This window comes from Argiope bruennichi, chromosome 1 (assembly GCF_947563725.1).
Source record: "Argiope bruennichi chromosome 1, qqArgBrue1.1, whole genome shotgun sequence".
NCBI lineage: Eukaryota > Metazoa > Arthropoda > Arachnida > Araneae > Araneidae > Argiope > Argiope bruennichi.
Window position 1 is genome coordinate 39,221,859 of NC_079151.1, and position 16,536 is coordinate 39,238,394.

The following is a 16,536-nucleotide window of genomic DNA, read 5'->3' on the forward strand; positions in this document are numbered from 1 at the left end:
ATGATTTTTTTCCACATAAATCTATGAGTAAAACAAAAAAGTTCCAAAATAGTCCTAAAGATGGTTATAACTTTAAAAAATCATGCAAAAAAATTACTACATTGCATGCATTTTACATTTCTTTTCCGAAAATAACCAACACATCAAAATTCAGCTATTCTGCAATGAGCGTCAATCTTTTAACTATATTTGGTTAATTTTATACAGAATGTATTTGAAATAACAAATCTGAATTTTAAAGAAAATGATAATTGTTTCCCAATTCATAGTAAATGAAGCTAAAGTTGATTCGATTAGATTTAATCCCCTTAAAATCGGACATTCCACATGTGCGACCCCAAACATAAAAATCAAATGACGCATTATTAATAACACAGTTGAACTCATACGAAACTCACCATTAATACACAGACGCAAGCAGTATTCCAAACTTCCAAAGCACGTCGAAACCTATGCAGATAATTTTCATTCCAACCAAAACCGAAAGTAGAAAAAAAAAGGTGGAAAAACACCGATTCCATTCGAACTAATCTGAAGCCAGGGCAACCTGGTGACACAAGCCACACTCACACACCTCTCTTCCCCACAGCTGCAACCTGAACCAATCAGAAGAGGGGTTGAGGGACAAAAATTTCTGTTCCCCTACATGCACCTATAGAAGGTTCTCATTCCCAGTTACCTTGTTTTCTACTTTGCTTTTTGGAAATATTTTTTTTCCAAACGGTAATAAAACGAGGGAGGGGGAAGCCGTAGATAACTTTGACGAACTCTCTCCCTCGGCTAGCGGGAGGTCACAGTCCCATCCAGTCAGGGTCACAGTGACAGTAATTCGGAGCCCTGCAGACGGATATTTTTCGTCTGCAGCATTCCCAGGTGCAAAAACTGGCTCATTCCAGATGAAAACAAAGAAGGATTTGTCGAACGTTATTCTTCCAGATGACTTGTAAAAGGAGATACAAAGGATTTTTACATTTTTCGTCTGACAAAATTGTATTGATGAAGTTATGATAATATATTTAATTTTGTTACCTTCAGTGAGAAGTGTTCAGTTAAGCCAATAAAGCCGCTACAACAGATGTAAGTATTAAAAGATTTTAACTAGATAAATAAACCAGAGGAAGTGGTCTCTTCCTCTTTAATAAACTTGTCATGCCAGAGAACGCTTTAAACGGCATTAGCGTACAACAGTGAAGGAATATTAACTTTTGGCGTGAAATTAGCATTTTTACTGAATATGTCGTATCGTCCTTGGCGAGTATTTTGGCGATACCTTGGTATAGTAAACAAAAATCGAATTTCTGTTTTTGATAAATTTTTTTTCGCCCGATTGAAGCACAAATCTGCCTTTGTAGTCATAAAATCCCATACCTAATTTGAATTATTTAAATCACGCCGGGTTTTTTTTTTTAAATTATCGCGTCTAAATGTTTCTGAAAGTGCAAACTCATAGACAGTCAACTCGTAGGTAGACTTGGCTCAAAATTTGACAAGTATCTAAAGTTTAGATATAAAAAATTTGCACCGCATTTAATTTATCTAGCTCCCCTCCTTTTGTAACAATCGTATTAACTTATATTTGAACAGCGGAACAGACAGATTTCCTCTCTGCAAATTTCACATAAAATTTGACAGAAAAATGCAAATTTGGTGTAAAGATAGTATACCAAAATTCAACCGTCTAGCTCAAAACGTTACTGAATTATCTTTGTCGCAGACAGAGAGATGGACATTTTTCAAAAAAATATATATTTCGAATTCAGGGAGATATAAAACGAGGAGATTCGTCAAAATCTCAATATAAGTTAATTATTTGATGATTACTATTAGTTGTTACGATACGCATATAAGAAAGTAAAAACGAATTAAAGCAATGTAGGTTAATTGTGCTAGACATTTCTAATGTCTCTAGTCTCTGATAGATAAGCAGTTATGCAAATTTTACTTATATACGTCTCTACTGTTTAGTTCTGAACAGTCGAATAACAACAAAAATGGCAAAATGCCAGGGACTGCAATCTTGGTTAAAGACGGGGGGGGGGGCTTAGGCTGGAACAAACACTGGTCAGAATGGCTTGAAATTTGGGCTTAATATATTTCAAATTATGGCATTATGCCTATTGAATAAAATTATTGCTTCATTAATTTATCGGCAATTAACACTGTGAGGGTCCATCATGGAGATATTCAAAGGAAAAAATAATTTTATGGGAAAATTTCAGAAACAAGCTCAGCAAAGAAAGAAATAAGAGATGCTGTCAACCGAAAGTAAACAATAGTCATACAGTCGGGAAATGACAATTTCGTTGTAAGAAACAATAGTGCAGGCGAAGAGTGACATTTCTAATAATAAAATAAAAATAAATTCTGAAATGAGCACATTCCAAGAAATATTTAATAGACTGCGCACAATTTTGAAGTAATTTTCTCTTCTCAAAACAAAAATCATCGCTTCAAGTGTATTAAGGTCATTTCGATTTGCGGGTTTTAGTTTAGAACGTTTTAAAATGTAACTAATTAAAATCAACTAATATTATTATTAATGCAATGATGCGTACAGTGGTAAATCCCTTATTAGAAATGCAGTTAACTCCTCTTTCATCATTAGATTACTTTTATCTATATTAAAAGCTCGATAATAAAATGAAATTAAAAAAACGATGCAACATGTAGAAAGTATATAAGATGAAATGCAATTTAGAAAGAAAAAAAATAGCAACAAAAATTATTTAACCCTTTCCTAACGGTTGATTTTAGACCGTCTACATTAAAGCATTTATTGTCTGCAATGATTATTCCTCTGTTGATATGTCGATTATTCCAATGGTAATATTTCAGAAGTTGTTAGGACAGAGGCAAATCACTGCCAAATGAAATAACAATATACTATTGTCCGACCGTTTTCTCATTTAATGCATGGGTTTAAAAGAATATTAATTTTATTTATTTTTGCCCCCCCCAATTTAACCTTATTATTAATAAAGATGAAATTTCCCTTTTAAAAAAAAATCAATTTTCTTTGTTTATAGTTGTTTACTTTTTAAAGCAAAAGCTATTTTCAAAAAAATATAAATTTCTTTTCCAAATTTTTGAAAAATATGTATACTTTCTCTCATCGTGTGTGTGTGTGTGTGTGTGTGTGTGTGTGTGTGTGTGTGTGTGTGTGTGTGTGTGTGTGTGTGTGTGTTAAGCGAAAGAATGAATGAGTTATAACATTCCACTAAATAATTTCCTTACCGATAAAAAGAAAACAAAGGCAACAATAATATCCAGGATTAAAGCAATATTTTTAACTAGGTTTAAATAAAAAATAAAAATAAAAACTATCATGCCTCGGAGTTGTAGAGTAGAGTCCAGGTGCTCCCTCCACAACATTCATCACTGACGCTAGTCTTTCTTATCATATATTTAATAATATTTCAATGGGGGGGGGGGGAATATAGCTTACATCTTTTGATAAAAAGATGCATGTTAATTTTTCAGTTCATAGCACATTTGCAATTTCAATATTTTATATTCTTATTTGAAATGTATTGCATATCAAACTATCAGAAAAAATGCTTCAAAATTAAATTTGAACTAACTTAATTATCTACATTATTTTCAGTTTATATTTTCTGTTAAACTGTTCATTATCTATATCATAGATTTTCTTTTTCTCTTCCATATTTTTTTAAGCACTATCATTTCATAATGCTTCCTTCTTATTTGGTTAGCTATCAACAGTTTATCTTATATCGTAATATTAATTTAACAATTTGCTTAATAAACAATTTCTGAATTATTAATGTAATAATAGTTAAAGACAACTCACTTCTTACATGACTATAATTGAATAATAATTCCTTATAGTAAGTTATAGTTGCGCTGCTTTTGATGTCTTTTCTTAACTAATATATAATTCACAAATTTACCTAGATAATCTCTGAAAGAATAATTAATGCACGAGACAGCTTATTATAATAAACCTAGATGAAATTAGGTAGTTTGAATAAGATAGCTAATCTAAAGATATAGGATTTCATTATTATAAATACATCAGACATTTAAAAGTGCGAAATGTATTTCTAATAATTAACAAAGACAACATCATTTATTCCAAAATGCCAGGTTTTTCAATTATGGTAAGGCGCGCACATATCGCAGAATTTCACCTTAGAGCTATGAAGTCGGTGCAGGAAAATAGGATTAATCATTTTTGAACTTTTATTTCTCTTATAATTTCTGTGTGCGTGCGCTTGCGCTATGTTACTTTTCAATTTATTTCGCTTCAATAATGCTGTCAAAAAACAATTTTGCTTAATGCGGATTACTTATTAATATTACAATTATTATTTTTGTGTTGTTTTCAATAATTCAGTGATGGTGAAAAAAAAAATATTAATTTTTAATTTTCTAAAAAATAATTTTAAAGAATTCATTATAAAAAGAAAAATTCAATTTCATCATCACTGAAAAAAAGTTAATTTGCATGTAATGAATTTTAGCATGAAATTAAATATTTTTGATTTTTTAAGCAAAAATTTAAAAGAATTCCAAGTAAAATTAAATATTTTTGACATTTTAAGACTAACACTTTGATTGGAAGAAGGAACATTTAAAAGTTTTCATTTGCATATTAATCATGACCAAATACACGTAGCTATACATATCACAAATATAAATGGATTAACCAGATATTATATATTGGCGAGTTAAAATGTGGAAAATTTTAAATACGGCAATGAATTAGTTATGCATTATATAAAACAAAAGAAAACTACAAAAAATCTGCAGTAAAAAAATAACATCACAGTAATTTAAAATATGCATTTGAAATACATAATAAAAAATAATATCTTGATTTATTTATAGGAATAAATTGCAAAAAGTAAACAACAAATAAACCTTATTACAACATCCTCATTTAATATCGCGTAAAAATTACAATACAACCGCAAATAAATTGTTATAAAAATTGTACGCATATTTTAAAAATTATGGAAATTATAAATGCTGAATCTAATAAAACAGTAAAGTTGATTAACTAATCATCAAAATGACCAATGGAAAATTATATTACATAAAATAATAGCACGTGGTACAGTGAACATTATCTCTTAAATACAATAATCAAAAATAAATTATAAATGGAATAAAACTAAAAGTATCTCCTACCTTTTTTCTTTTCTTTAAAAACTCCGTTGTTAATTCCATCCAATTAAATTAACTGCTAATGGATCAGGAATACACGTGGTCCAAACGCATTGTTGTTGATTGATAAGGGAATAACAAAAATAGTTTAATTTTAAAATACAACTGCTTTTTAACTGTGAAATATTCAAATTTTAAAGCTTTTTGCTTCCAGTTAGAATTATAAATAAAAAAAAAGAATCATACATTAAAAAATACCACATTTAAAACCAATACATCTAAAACAATTAGGCTTAAACATACGTCGTCAAACATGCTCAGGAAATATTGTGAAAGTCAATTAGCTTTAGCCACGCTGAAAACAGGTTTCTACTAGCGGGGGCGGGTCGGTTTTCGAGAACACCGGAAGTTAATTCAATATTATTTACGCGTTTCAGAAAAAGGATACGAGCAAGAGATAAGATATTGCAACGCATGTTTAATAATTTTTAACAAATCCAAAAATTTTGTATATGATGCTTAGTATTTAAACTTTATGATAATATATCATTTTTGGTGAAAGCACATAGTATCAAAAACATATGTTCAGTTTTAAGGTTTAAATCTTACAACTGAATTTGAAGACAAATTCAGATATTTTATGTCTGAATAGATAAAAGCGAAAATTTTTTTTTTGCTTTCTATAATTTACTTGATAAATAACTATTGTATGACTCCAATTAGAAAAAGCATCATTATTTAATTATGCAAAGAAATTATTTAAAAAAAGCAAGTAAAATTAAAAAACCAAAATTTACATTTAAAATCCGGAAAAAATAATTTTGAACTTCAAAAATTGGCATATATTATTTGGTTATTCTGGGTAGAGGTAAAATTTATAATGCAAATGATGAGGTAATTTTTTTTTTTTTTGACCATATAAGAACAGATTGAATTGAACACTGATTGAATGCATTTTTTCAGTAATAAACAACAAATAAGTATATCAATTAATATTTTAAATAATAGTCGTACAATTCTAATAATAAATTAGGACATATAATATTTTTCTTTTAGTAATATTGATGTATATGGAGATTTAAAACCGAGAAAATCCAATTTCATTCCAATCAAAGTGGCACAATTAACTAAATGCAATTTTATTTTCCTTCTACTCAAATGATAATCAATCAATTACGTCTCCTACATAATATTATTAATAATTCTAGATCTCTTTAGATAATTTAATTGTAAAATTATTGGTTCTTCCGTTGACCTTTTTACTAGTATAAGCTGCATCTGACGAACTGGAGTATGTAACGTAAAAATTGCATGGTATCCAACGAATCCATTTTGATAGATACTAGATTCAAAGTTTGCCAGGTTAGGTTGCGTTTCGTTCTGTCATAGCACAGATATATTAATAACGGAATTAACAGATAATATATTAATAACGGAAATAAGAAAAATTGTACAGGGAGTTTAACACGATCATTTTATTACAACCTGTTATCTATCCACTCTCCGTTTCATATTTTTCTTCCTCTCAGCAAATGTACTCCTCTATCTAAAGTCAAAAGTTAGCAGAAAACAAGTCAGACTCACGCTTTCATTTTCTACGCTTTACAAAAAGCATTATTTACCGAAATTATATACTGACTTTATTTACAAAAAGCTTATATTGACATGTGATTTGATGCGATCATAAAACCTTTTTTTTATTTCTTTTTTTAATAACGCGAAGAAAAAACATTTAGTAAAAGAAAGTAGATCTATCATGTGCTGTTAACCATTATAAACTCCAAAAACATTTTATTTCCCTGAAAAATAAACATTCATATTTAATCAAGATGTTTCATTTGTTCTAACTTCAGTGAATGAGTATATAAGAAATATGACATCGTATAAAAAGATTTTTTAAATGTTATAAAATTGATGTTTTACTTTCAAAAATATTACAATTTAGATGTTTACTCCATTTTAAAAAATTTTTTATGACTGGAATTATATTTCTACGACTGACAGTTACAAAAATGAAGACCGGGTGAAAATAATACGCCGTATCTCTCTCTCTTCTTATATAAAAAAAAGTACTATGTAAACATTGTGTTTTATTCGCTTTGTGATTGGTAGACAGAAAGTCACCTGATCCATGATATTTGAGGTTTGTTTTGCCAGCATTTTTTTAAATATTTAATGAAATTTATTATTAGACTTTAGTAAGTATTTATATTGTACTTGACTGTAAAATAGTAACAAAAAAAAAAGGAAAAGGAAAGCTTTAATTAATACCAAATTAGCGACATCATAATATTAGTTACTAATTCTACTTTTAGAAATTCCGTTTGTGACAACACTAATGGATAGCTTCCCGGTTTGTTTAACTTCTTCGAATAACGGAAATTTTTCGTCTTTCACCTGAATACCTTAGCAATCTATGTATTAACCCAGTATTTTTTTTTTTAAATAGGAATGGAGCGTCCACTGATATCAGATGAGATGAAATTTCTTCTTAATTTTCAGTAATGCTTAATATTTCTTTATTTTATTTAGAAGTGAGCTTTTTTTGTTTGTTTATTTATTCGCAACATTTTTAAAACAATATTTGTCTGTTTACTTTTGTTGTCTGGAGGGAGGAAATCAATCCTTTAGGAAGCACCGTTAACCTGGGATCATGCATGATTCTAGGGCAACATCGGGGTTAGCGAGCGAAAACCAGCAGGAGACAAAGCTCCCTAGTATATTATATTATATACAATTAACTCTACGTTCTATGTTCTTAGTTTTGTTCATATTATTGCATTTTACTCGGGTGGTTAAATGAAAAAAAAGTTTAAAAAATAGCTAATTCTTTTTGAAAGCTAGAAAGTTCAAATATTTTGAAGAATAAGCCCCATTACTTCCTCTTGTCTTGCACCATATGAGAATTTTGAAGTCAGAATGAATACAATAAATTAGGTCAAAATTTGCAAAATCCCGATTCGCATGCTCGTGTAAGTCCTGCTGCTCTTTTGCATTCCGCTGCCATTAATCCGGTAAGCATTTTTCATTTTCAAGGTGCATTTTTCATAATAAAAATTTATTCTTTTACGCAGATTCCTATAGGAAAACTAATTAAACTAATTATTGTTCTCATGACAAGACTACGGGAAAATCTCTTCAGTTTTTCACCGATCATGATCCCTAGAGCCCAAAACCATCCTTCGTTCAAATCTTTATATTATATATGAGCATAAGGCTTTGCCAATGTTGTGAACAAGTAACTAGTGCATTTTGTTTAACCGGCTTGTAATATGTCGTTAGAAATGTAAATCTAACATCTCGGAACAGCTCGGGCAATCTAGCCCAAAGGTGGATGGAAACGGTGGGGGGGGGGGGGGTAAATTTTTCATTTCGCTATAACTATCTTAATATTGAAGATAGAAAAATAAATCCAATTAGCCAAATTAGCTCTCATTAAGATTAACAACCTTTGTATCGAATGTTTTTCGATAACTACAATATCTTAGAAATTAGGGGTTAAAAGTGGATTTTGAAGCCCTAATTTTCAGTGTTTATAACATCAATATATATATATATATATATATATATATATATATATATATATATATATATATATATATATATATATATATATATATATATATATATATATATATGGCACTTTTATATATTATATATATATAGATATATAAATATGGCACTTTTTTCTTTTAAAAATACCACAATATGAATGTTTACTTTATTTGAAAGGTTTATGTAACTGAAAATATAAGTCTACGAACGACGATTGCGAAAATCAAGGCCAACATGTTGCATCTTTTGTATTCCTTTCAATATAACATTATTACAACCCATAAACTGCATTTGTTAAAAAATACTAGTGGTTCTATAGTTATAAATATTTATAACTTGAATAATAATATTATTCAAGTATAATATTATTCTTGAATAGAATTATTATTTAAATATTTGCATTAAATAAAAGAATCGAATATATTTTAAATTATAACTTTTACCAGATGGTAAAAGGACGTTTATTTTCTAGAATGTGTTTTTTAATGACTTTTATCGATAAGTTTGGATTTTTTCTTCAACTAATTATTATATGAAATTACCATTTTTGACCAAAAATTTCACATTTTAATCAGTTCATTAAAAAAATTACATTAATTATTAATATTTATAGTCATCGCTTAACACTCTTTATTAAACGATGTCCGTGAAATATACGACAGTTTTATAAAAAGGCTCACTGTATATATCAGTTTGATAAATGTTAAAAGCGCAGCGACAGATGTAAAGTCAAACACAGAATATTCTTAATAACCGAGATATTATCTTTACTAAATGTCTTATTTCAAAATAAAAAGGAATTAAAAAAATATTCAAATCGAATCGAGCATAATCGAATAAATGAATAGGCATAATAGGCACCTGCCTAAAGCCACCAGAATGCCAAATCCTTTAGATTTTTTTCCCCCTTCCGCGCTACTTTTGAGGTTATTTAATTTTACACTTATATTTGATTTACAAGGACAACACATTTTGGCTTATTTAATTAATATCAAATACCGTTTACATATCAGAATATTATTAATAAGATTTATGAAATTTCCTTGTTGATGAGTGCATTTTAATTTCCCCGCCTCCTTCCCTAATTTATTCACTCTCCTCTAACAACCAGTTTATATTTCGGTATTTAGAACATGCTGAAAAAAGCTTGATATTTCTTAAATTCAATTTTATTTATTTATTTATTTTAATACACGGGATATTCAAATAGCGCTTTTGAAAGCGAGGCAAAATTTAGATATTTTATTGATTCGTTTTGTAGTAATGCTATACGAAGAAAATATATATAAATGGGAATTCTTCGACAAACTCACATTTCCCAGGGGCATAATTTGGTCCTACATATGAGCACAAGCTGAAATACAAATCTGAATCAACATATGTAATTTCGAAAGAGAAAAATCTAATAATTTAATAATTGGGAGATTTTTACTGAATGACATAGTTCAAAATAAAGAGGATTTTTAAAAATACTCAGTGGGTTATAAACAGTCACATATCACTAGTCTTGGTAGTCCATTCATTCAACCGATGCCCTAACCACATAATCGACAGCAAAACAAGGCGAAAAGACTTCCAAAAAAACGAATTTTACATAAAATTGGATTCAACAAAAACAGTCCATTTGCCAAGCAATTAATCAAATGGGCATACTATTGCCAAAAAAAGACAGCAGTGCAATTCCATCACTTGCCGATTCCGGATTACGGCAAATTTAATCAGGGAAGAGCAAAACAAACAATAGCAAACAAGCACCGTTTGAGTCAGTGTCCATGCAATGGGGATTGTTGTAAGTGACGATGATCGCAGCCACCGCCACCCATCAAAGAGACGAGACAAATTGTGGCGAAATCCTAACAAGAACCAGAGCTGGTAGTCTGCCAAAGGGAAACAAACGCAGCGAATCGTGACGGAAGATGTGTCAGAAAGCGATTCCATCACCGCTTCTTTTTGACGGAACGGCAGAACAGTAATGACAAAAAGTTGACTCTAGGTTCATCCGAAAAGCACGCGTTGAACACCATATAATTTTATGAATTCAACTTGGAGATTTATAGACGAATGTGATTCGTTTACGACATTTAGCACTAACCACCTTTGAAAGCTAGGTGGTTCACCAGGAGTGTTGGTTGTGTTTAATTTCAAATGAATTTCTTAAGCATAAATTTCAATTCATGATTCTCTGAAGTAATTTTCATCAACATATTTTGACAGACATTAAAGACATGTTATTTTAGTAGCTTCACAAAAGCGAAAGTCTCACTTAATTTTAAATTAATTAAAAATTCAACAACAAAAAATCGCTTGGAGGAGTACATTTCCACTCTCTAAATTATATCTGTATAAAATACTGTAACTATAGTATATGTAAACACTCAGCCAGCAAATCATGATAGAAGATCTCAGAAAACGATTCCATGACTACTTTCTTTTGATGGAAAAGCTTAATAGCTTATGGCAAGACAGAAGAACTACTCAGGACACATTGAATGCCATATCATTTTATGGACTTATGTTGGAGAATAATTTAGGGATATGACTTGTTTACTGTAATTGTAATAACTTGAATACTTTTTTCATAACAATTTATGTTGTTAGAATACTTGCATGGTATGCATTCAGATTTATTAGAAATTTGAAACAAGACGCGCTTAATTTAAATCAAAAAATGTGAGAAGAGATATGAAAGAAAATGACACAGAAATCATTTCTACATTATTTTCTTGTAAAGCAATCGGTAAAACTCTTATTTTAACGAAATGAACGAAGCAAAATGTTTGATTTTTAGATCTTCCTACATTTTCAACTGGAAATTTACATCTTTGTGAATTTTATATTTCCTTTCTCCCCTTCCTCCCCTTTTTTAATACACTATACCGTAGCAAATGGCAATTCAAATTGCCAGAGCATAAAAAATTACGAGGAACCCAATCAGTAGCTAAAGGCGAAATATGACTTTTACTCATTTTAGCATTGTAGAATCAATTAAATGAAACAAAGCAATTCTTTCTTAAAAAAGAATATTATTATACACAATATCTATCATAGCAAATAATAAAATACGTATCAACACGAAAATCATAACTGCAGTTTAAAACGACCGATCAGTGTACAGTATCCAAATACTTTCGACTTTGTGAATATCCAATTTTACCCAAGAACTACAGTACATCCAGAACTGGCAGAATTACAGAGAATTGAGTGTCGAATCGTATGCCATGAGATGAAAATCATGTTCTTTATAGCTAAATAAATCTCGCAAATCTAGAAAACATTAATTTAAGCAGCCAAAAAGGCAATCCATAATCAAGGATATTTTAAAAGATTAAAAAAAAAAAATACTAATCAAATGTTGGACTTATCATAAAACACAATAATAAAAATAGTTATATCGTGAAACTTGGATAATTTTGAAGCTGATGGAACCAAAATAAAATTCAAATGAAACAAAACTGCATCCCGTTAATATTATATTAAATGAGAAATTCAAGCAATCAGAAAAATTTTTTGAATTATTAAAAAAATTGAATAAAAAGTTTGAATTAATCAAATTCTACAATATTATACCACATATTGTACAGTACGCTCCATATGTGTTAAGATGGGTTTACATTAAACCAGGTACGGGATTCCAGTATTATGCATTTGTAGAAAGAATGCCGTACGCAGAAAGAGTGGACATGCTTGGCATTACATTGTTTCTGGGCATGCGCGGTTTAATTGGACTGACAGGTGCTGGCTGGAATTATGAGCCATATGTAGCAATTACTCATCATATTACCTTAATCTTCGACCACACATATCGTTTCTTATCAATAGAAGAAGAAAATTGGGCCGGTGAAGTGATTAACTACAAAATCCCGGGGGAACGACTCGAAGCTTGAAATAGATTGTGAGCATTTGAATAAAGAAGTACCTACAGTAGCTAATTGTTTGGCCTAGACGAAATATCGGGTCTGACAGACAGTCACTTCAGTTCAACATTGTCGCCGAAGATCAAAAGGAAATCGGAACAGAACCTCATAATATAAAGTGAGTGCACCTCGTTCGATGAATCAGCTCTATATTCGGATTAGACCCCGGACTCGGATTACCAATGGATTTTACTTATGAAGAACTTGAATTAGATTATTTGTGAACCGACTTGAAAATAATCTGGAGTAAGTCTGTTATTCAGATTTGTGAAACATCAAGCAAGTGATAATCAACAGGTAAATGCATAATTATTTACTGTTCAGCAACGGATTGTAAAATCCTCCGCGCTTTTGCGGATGCGTTAGGATGGGTTTAATCCATCAAAATAGGGGTGAAAGGAAAGATGAAAGGAGGAGATGTTTACATTTACTAGTATTTAATAGGGGAAATCCAAGTCAAAGGGAATACCGGAAATGCACTCATCGTTCCGCGTCTCACCCCTTAATAGTCGTCGAAATGTGGTCGTCTCAGAATCCGTTGACGAACAGTATTTTTCTATAGTATAGCACTAAAATTATTTAAAAATAATGTTTCATTTGTGTTTTATAAATGCATAGTATCTAACCATTAAACATTTGTTTTTATTATTATTCAATTCCTTGAATAAATCTTTTAAAAAATATTTAAAACCTTAAATTTGATATCAAAATTAAAAAATCTGTAGCTCAGAAAAAAAAAAAATTAGATTCCTTAAAACAATAAACAATTCAATGAGATTAACAAAATTAGCATATGGAAAAATTTTAAAAACTTGCATTTTTCATGCCATGGAATTGCTGCAATGGTGTAAGTAAGTAAAAGTAAAGGTATATTTTTAAAATGGAAAAGTCTGAACTTCGAACAAAAGATTCTCTCGAATCTAGAAAGCCATTCTGTAATTACACTTAAAAGTTTAAATAAAGCTTTTTTAAATTAAAAAGCAAAATAGTAAATATTGTATATAATATATAATGTTTAGTAAATAAATTAATTTCTAACGAATATTCAATAAAAATTCAAATAAAATTTCATTTTAAACCCATGCTTTTTTCTATATTATAGTCATTTTATAACGGTAGTTTAACACTAGAGATTCTACTTTAAAGAACCACCATGAATAAAAGATTTTTGTACGGAAATATATATATATAAATAAAATTCAAAAGCAGTAAAGGGGGAAAAAATAAATAAGAGAAGAAATGAAAACATAGTTCGAAAAATAACTACTTAATTCAGAAATCTCTCGATTTTTATCTGTGTTTTATCTCTTTTTCCAAAGAAACCTTTAAAAAACTTTTCCCCACTACCATCAAAAGAGGGGAAAAAAAAGAAAAAAATTCAGTTCATTATTCTCCATATTCACCAGGGCGTATCGTGCATTAATATTAAGACGAAAAATGTAAAAATATACTTTTCCAGCTACCTGTGGTGTCGCGGTAATTATCCGTGTTTCTATAAAAAAAGAAAAACCGAAAAAAAAAAAAATCGAGGAATCCCCCCCCCCTCCTCTTTCTGTCTTTCGTACTTTTATATTTAGTTCTTCGGCGCTTTATGTTTTTGCTTGTACCTTTTTTAAGTAAACCAGCCGTTTTTATGTTTACGTTTTTAATTTTTTGAACATTTTTTTCGTTCAGTTGTTTTTTTTTTTTTCCCTCGCTTTATAACGATTTTAACTTACTGAAAAGGTTTGAGTAAGAGTGGCTTTAGTAAATAATGCATTTAATGATGTTTACTGAATAAAAATATTTATTTACAGTTCCGAGTTTCATAAGTTAATGTCTAAATTAATATATTTAACATTAGCAAGATAACACATTAAAATGGTCATTTACGATGTTTATTTTAAAAGATGTTAATATGGCGTAACATTCTGCAAAGACATTAAAAATGAGTGGTTATTAGCAATTAGCGTTTGCAATGGATATTTTCAATGACAATTCTGATTTAAATTTTTATATTAAAAACAATCTGCTTATAGGAACAGTTTTCTCAAAAAAAATAAATAAATAATAGGAGTAAAACGAATAAAAACATTTGTTTATACGATAAAGAGTCCATATTAAAAGCATTAATTAATAATATGATTTACTAAATAAAATATGCATACTTTTTTAATGAAAATTCTAGAAACTTTTGTCGGTGAAATTAAATAATTTATAAACAATTTATTTGGTAGTATTTAAATAATTCTTTTTTAGAAATTTTATTTCTTTCTACTAATAAAATATTAAATAAAATTTACAAGGGAAATTTTTACACGCTAAAAAATCTGTTGTTGAAAAGCATTTATAATTCATTTCTAACTCTTAGCACCTGGATGTGATGAAGTCGAAATTCAGCCTCTTAAATTACGTATAATTAGTAATCAACAATATTTTGATATTTGTTAAGGCCATATTGGATTTCTTTTCCCCCCAAAAAAAAAGTCTTGCAGATAAAAATAAGGAAATATTTATTATTATTCTTATTATTGACTGAAAAATACTGACCACTCCAAATTGTTAAAATAAAACTACATTTAACTAAAATAGCTAATAGTTCACTCTATATAATGATAAAATCTTAAAACTGATATAAAATAATATAAAAAAGCTTAGAAGAAATTTCCATCATTCCTGAAATGCATCATAAATGCATTAAAAAAATGAAAAACATAGTTTTAAAATAAAAATTTATTTATTTAACATTCCATATTTGAAAAAAATTCTGCGAAAATTTTTCATCACTCAGCAAAGAATAAAAAATTAGAAAATCAATATTAATATCTCCAAATATAGATAAATAATGCCCTTGAAATATATATGAATGAAACTTCTCAAAGAAATTCTATGAAAACGTCAAAAATCATGAATCTAAATTATAAAACTGGGAAAAACAATCAATCACCAAGAGTAATAATAAACAACTGGCAAAAGAGAGAATCTTAATATGATAAATAAGAGTTTCAGAGAACTGAATGATATTTAAGAATAATCGTAGACATTTCTACAAAATGCTTACAACTTACAGTTCCCAGAAATAATTGTTTATACATACATAATGTCAGTTTCTCTTTCTCCATTTTCAGATAACTATCTAGTAAAGGAATCAAATCATTTTGTATAGGAATACTATATTTTATATAATTCTGTAATGCTTTTGGAATACTTTTATGCAGGAATGACGAAATAATCTTGTTTTTTTCCCTATTATAAACCAAAAATTTAACTGAATTGAATATTCCTAATAAACAAAATAAAACTAAATGCTATTGCATTTAATGTGTTCTTAAGAAAAAATGAAATTAAAAATATGCGATAAAATCGTCTTAGGAGGACATTATTTTTATAGCTCTGAAGCCTTTCGTCGATGCTCTTTAATTGACAAAAGAGTTCTAAAAACTTAACCCTACAAAGCACAACTTAAAAAAAAATGTGTGTTTTGAATAGCTGCATATAATTCAAGAAAATTATTTTACAAATTTTTAAGTATTTGTGTGTGTGTGTGTGAAATTTAAAAAAAGTGCCATATGGTTACATTATATATTTAAATAATATCCCAGTGACAAGTATTCTGATTGTATTTTTAAAAGTAGAACTTTTCATACAGCAGCCATCCTGATATTTTTCTAAATTTCCAGTTTAAATCTAATTTTAGTGCAACTATCACCATTTATCGGTCTTATTTCAAATTTTTAACAAAAAGCCTTTAAAAAAAGATTTCCAACATATACTGCTACCCTTTGGAACAGTCATATGAAACTTATAAATGAAAATAAAAAAACTGTAAGGTTAAATATAAAAACCATTAAATTTTAAAAAATTTTCCAACTGATTACAGATTTTGATTCTAATGCAAATTTGCGATTCTTAAACTATATCCGATTCACAGAACTGTGTTTAAAAACAATTTAAGCAC

At 28.9% G+C, this 16,536-nt stretch overlaps 1 protein-coding gene across 6 annotated transcripts in view; it reads right to left on the reverse strand.

Annotated features, from left to right (window-relative positions):
- The window catches only part of LOC129985561 (zinc finger E-box-binding homeobox 1-like), a 558,704-nt gene that overhangs the window by 200,742 nt on the left and 341,426 nt on the right, over positions 1 to 16,536 (reverse strand). Inside the window, exon 1 of one of the 6 annotated variants that reach the window (XM_056095378.1) lies at positions 5,155 to 5,193. The exons of the other annotated variants lie outside the window; for them this stretch is intronic. The gene's annotated coding sequence lies outside the window, so the exon portion shown is untranslated. Of the gene's footprint in view, positions 1 to 5,154; positions 5,194 to 16,536 lie in introns of those variants that run through there. 6 annotated transcript variants of the gene reach the window in all.